The sequence below is a fragment of the Chionomys nivalis genome, chromosome X (genome assembly GCF_950005125.1).
Source record: "Chionomys nivalis chromosome X, mChiNiv1.1, whole genome shotgun sequence".
NCBI lineage: Eukaryota > Metazoa > Chordata > Mammalia > Rodentia > Cricetidae > Chionomys > Chionomys nivalis.
In genome coordinates, this window is record NC_080112.1 from 36279106 (window position 1) to 36284978 (window position 5873).

The window sequence follows — 5873 nt, forward strand, 5'->3', positions numbered from 1 at the left end:
CATATGAGAGGGTTTGGAGGTAGGAAAGGGAAGAAAGAAAATGATGTAATTATAATCTCAAAAAAAAAAAGAATGCTCAACTGTTAATGCTGAGAAACATCACATTAGCATTTGGATCAATCATTTTAATGAATTCATATTAGTTATAATAATATCCTTCTTCAGCTGATGAATATACAGCATCATCTTGTTTTTTTTTTCTGAGTGAATATCTCAAAAACAATATATATGATATCAAAAGTACAAAAATGTCATCAGATCATTCTCCCTACCAAGTCCTCACTTACTCAGCTACTCAAAATCTTACATAAACCCGTAAGACTCTCTCACCCTGCCCCGTGTGTGTGCGTCTGTCTGTCTGTCTGCCTGCCTGTTCTGTGTGTATTTACACAGAAGTTCTTACAAAGGTACTTTGATATTGCGTTGAGGACTGGTTATTAGGGCATTCAATTGATTCCTAAGTTGAATCATTTTACCTACATCATGTGCTGTTGAGAGTGGGGCCTTCCCTTGTGTCTCTGTGACAAGTCCACTTTTCTGGGGAATGTCCACTTTTCTGGGGAGAGTCCACTTTTCTCTTAGGAGAATTTGGTGTACTTGCAAGATAAAAGTAACATTTTTGTTTTCAGTTTAGTGCCCACTGTCAGTGCTCACTGAGCAGGGGGGCTCTTTACAAAGCAGCATTCTGCATCAACGCTTAGGCATTTTGAAGTTTCCTGCAAAATTCCACTTTCTCTCCAACTTTATTCAGATCATTGAAGCTGAGGTTACTGCGATAGTTGAAACCTTTTTTGAGCTAAAAATCATATAACATTCCCCAACAGAATCATAATGTCTGAAAATGACTTCTGGTGGGGTAGAGTTTTCATGATAGACTTCAGCGTGTGCTTAGCTGGCTATGAGGGAACTCATGTGCACCCCCAGCAAAACAGTGACACGCAATGAAACATTTAGGACCTACACACTGTCTCTTACTAATTTGGATAACAAAGCCACAGAGCTTATTTTGCCTCATTTTATTTATTTTTATTTTGCTGAAAACCTATGGCCTGTTGAGGTATACCTTCCTCATTTTTTATCTTCTGATATTTTCCCAAGTTTTCTCATATTTCTTCTTTCTCAAACTGCATGTTTCTAACTCCTTGCCTGTGTTCTTGGCATTTCTTTCTTATTCTGTTCTCAAACAATAAATGAGTGAATGTTTAATGATCTTAGAGAAATACTTCCTAACACAGGTAGGAAAAAAAGAAGAATATCCAGTCCCTGAGCAGAAATTCCAAGTGTCTCCACAAAGCCTACCTTTCAGAAGATTCTAATTATTAGTAAAAGTATCAGCCAGTAGCTTGTCTGGGGCAGTCCTGAAGGGTGGGGTTGGGAATGACCAATCTACAGGAACTGGCTTTGGTGACAGAATGTGGAGGGCCACAGAAGCCATAAGGATGGCTGTGTTTCTAGAAGGATGCTGTAGTAACATAAGCAGGATAGCAATTCAGAATGTTGACCAAGCATATGTGAGCTCATTTAACTCTTTAATAATCTTGTTGTCTACCTACTATTATAGTTATCAATTATTAATTTATTACTGTTTTTGTTACTGTTATTTCATAACTGAGGAAACTGCCCAAGGTCACACAATTAGAAATTGTGTGAAATAAGAAATTGGTGAAATTGGGATTTGCATCAAGTCCTCTACTGCAGGACCCATGTCTCCTTTTTATTTTCATCCTGACTTGCCCTGACCCAGTTTGAGCAGCACTGTAAGTTTTGATGTCTGTCTAGCAGACCAAAGACATCAACTTGCATATCATCTTTAAGACAAGTTTTGTATGTGCATGAATGTTGTGTTGTTATTATTGTTGTTCTGATTCTGGAAGGAAAGGTTCTCTAGAATTAAAATTCATACCTGACTCATTTCCTGATATATGCTATCACAATGATTTCTTTTATAAAAATATTGAATGCAGCCTCTAGAAATAAGTAAGACATACTACTTATGGACTGTAGAATAATGCTGAAGCTAAGAAAAAGAAAAGATGACCTTACTAACCCAGTTCTTTCTACACAAAATTCCCACAAATGGTGAGCATCCCACAGGATTCCACCCACACAGCAAATTGTAGAGCATACTTTGAACAAAACTGTCTCTCTCAATAACATTCCAGGAAGCCATGGAAAGCTCCTTCAGTGGAGAGCACTTTCCTGAACAGCCATGAGATTAGGACGAATGCTGTGAAAGTCTCCCAGTGCACAGGAGAATCCTAAAGTTAGTGTGGCAGGAGGGACCACACGGAGGGTTTGTGCACATGGTTTCACTCAGGACATAAGCCAGATGTATAGAGATGGCACACAGGTGCTGCCACCCACTCGAGCTGCACCCATGGCAGATACCAGGGAGAAAATACCAACACTTCCTGTCTCTAAAGCAGAGTTAACTCTTTTTCATATGATGCACCTACTGACGGAAACACTCACTTAAGATAAAATCCTTGTTCCATCCTTGTTCTAAAAGCATCATTTCTGGGAATAGTAAGCTTTCTAAGGTATGTTGCTGTCAGTCAGAACCAGAGTAAGCCTTTTGTAATTAATGAAAGCTTCTTTCTGACCTGGACCACTCCTGACCTCTTGCAGTGCTTGTTGTCTAAATGACATTCTGATATTTCTCAGAGGCATCAGCTTCCTCCTCCTCCTCCTCCTCCTCCTCCTCCTCCTCCTCCTCCTCTTCCTCCTTCTCTTTGTCTCTTGTAGCCCAAGCTGGCTTCAAATTCACCGTGCAGCCAAGTATGACCTGGAACTAAGGAGCCTCAAGCCTGCCCCTACCAAGTGCTAAGATTTCAGATATGAATCAAAAAATCTAGTTCACATAGTTTTAGAGATAAAACTCAGAGTCTCTTAGTCAAGCACTCTGTCAGCTGAAATCCATCCCCCAGCCACTGCCTGGACCTTTGTTTACTTCCTGAAGTATGTAGGATTATAGATTCCTCACCACCTGGAGCCACATCTCATTGTTGCTGCTCCATGGTATTGTGATTGCTAATGGAAGGTGCTCAGAACAACAGCTGCTGCTGTTAAGACAATTTGCTTCAAAGAGAGCATTTGGAAGCAAGAATAGCAAAAGGAATAAGAATGATAAAAGGACTTTTTAGGGCGACTTGGTTTACCATTGCGGGAGCTCAGCTTTCTTCCTATTAATTCAGCAGCTCTGCTGTGCACAGGAAAGAAAAAAGTAGGGAGAGGGGAGTATAATATGCAGCTTTAGTCTAAATAAACCACAGTACCATCCGGGTGAGGAAAAAAAGAAAAGGACTGGCTCAGACCTCTCTGTGGAGGCTTTGTGTTAGAAAACAAGATGGTCACCCATGCATGACAGGAATTCTTCAAGACAGCAAGGCTCCTGGGGCATCCTTTACGGATCTCTGAGGTAGAAAAATTTGTAAAGCTGCTGTTTATCTATAGCTTGCTTCCCGTTTTCTTCTATTGTATCAAGTGCCACCCAAAGCCTGGATTAGAGATCTCAGCTGTTGTATCTTTTTAAAAGAGTGGGGTGTCCTACCTTCTCCATCTACCCAGAAGGCTTGTTTATCATGGTCTGTGCTCCTGGATCTCTTCCTTGAAGGGTGGGCACCACATAGTAACAGAGAATTTCCCTTTAAGTTTTCCCTTACATTCGAGCCCGTCCTGGAACGACACAACGTGCACATCTACTCACTCCAGGAATGGAATCCACTGCAGAACAAAAGTAACTACACCAAAGTCCAACCTCTTGAAGCAATGAGTTTGCAATAGAGCTACTAACAGGCATGTGTGTTAGCGTTACTGACAAGTAGCAAGAGAAACTCAAAAACAACAGCATCACAAAAAGCCGACCCCAACACAGGCGACACTATGGAAGCTGAGCCCAATATTTTTCTGTACAGTTTACAGGCAATTGGTCAGTCCAAGAGATTTTGCCTCTGGGGAGAGGCCTTCCAGAATCTTCCAAGTTTTTGCTTTGCCAGAGATGTAACCTTTTGTGTACCCCTTGAATTTCATGGCTCTCCTCCTCCCTCCTGAAGGGAGTGCTTCACTTCAGATAATACTGTCTTACAATTTCAGTGTTTAGTATCTTTCGAAGTGTTATTACTGTGAAACAAAAGAGATACATTTGTAGGGGGAGGAGGAGAGACGCCTGAATAACCTGTACCAATGTGTAGTTAGATAGGGAAAATAAGTTGTCATGTTCTGTAACAATGCAGAGTGACTCTGCTTAATAACAATTGATTGTATGTTAAAAAAATAACTAGGAGAGGGCTAGAGAGATGCTGCACTTGAAGAGGGCCTGGGTTTGGTTCCAAGCATACACCAATGTGACTCATAATCATCTGTAACTCTAGCTACAGGGAAGTGTATACTCTTTTCTGGACTTTGTGGTACTATAGGAATATGGTATATTGATGTGCATGAAGGCAAAACACAAAAAAAAATCTTAAAAAATAACTTGAAGAAAGAAGTTATAAAGTTCCCATCATAAATAAATGATTGTTTGAGAAACTACCAGTGCTAGTTAACCTGATTTGACCATTACATGTTGTATACAAAATATCCAATTGTCAAGTGGTACCCCATAGACAGATACAGCTATTGTGTGCTAATTAAAAATTAAAGAAGCAAGAGTTAGAGATGTGGTTCAGGAGTCAAGAGCACAAAATACTCTCCAGAAGATCCAAGTTCAATTTCCAGCACCAATAGCAGGCATCTCACAACCATATATAGGTCCAACTCCAAGGGATCTGATGCTCTCTTTCTTGAGTTCCCTGTTCATAGAATTTACTCATGTTTTTTTAAAAATATTTATTTATTTATTTATTTATTTATTTATTTATTTATTATGTATACAATATTCTGTCTCTGTGTACGTCTGCAGGCCAGAAGAGGGCACCAGACCTCATTACAGATGGTTGTGAGCCACCATGTGGTTGCTGGGAATTGAACTCAGGACCTTTAGAAGAGCAGGCAATGCCCTTAACCACTGAGCCATCTCTCCAGCCCTTTACTCATGTTTTTATGAATTGTTTTTTTATTTTTACTCAATAGAAAATCTTTTTATTTCTTGGACACTAACATCAGGGTGAGTTCTCTACTTGTGTTTACTGGGGGTTAGTGTGTGTATAGATTATGAAAACGGTAAAGGAGATCATAAGGATAAAAAGAGGTTTTGAGGAAAGGAGAAGAGGACTATAGGGCACATGCAACAGGAAAGCAGAAAGGAAGCTACAAGAAGGGGTGGAAGGGCACAAAAAGCTAGGGTGTTAGAGAAAAAGCTGAGGAAGGAAAATCAACGAAAACATTTTTTTAAAAAAAAATATTTATTTTACATACCAACCACAGTTTCCCCTCTCTCCTCTCAGTTTCCTCCCCCACCTCCTTTCTACCCCCACCCCATTCACTCCTCAGAAAGGGTAAGACCTCCCATGGGGAGTCAACAAAGCATGACATACCAAAGCAGACCAAGATCCTCCTCACTGCATCAAGGCTAAGCAAGGAATTCCACCATAGGGAATGGGCTCAAAAAAAGCCAGCTTATGCACCAAGGACAGATCCTGGTCACACTGCAAGGGACACCACAAACAGACCAAGCTACATAGCTGTCACCCACATGCAGAGCCCTTAGGTCGTTCCCATGCAGGCTCAAGCTGCCGATCTAGAATCCCTGAGCTCGGGTTAGCTGTTGGGTTAGCTTTCTCTGTAGATTTCCCCGTCCTGATCTTGAGCCCCCTTGCTCATACAATCCCTCCTCCTAGGTAAATTGGGGGCGGGAGGGGGTGGAGGAGAGGGAGCAAGGGATGGGAACATGAGGGATAGGGATGATCCAGGTAGGAAAAGGATGCAGAAGCAAT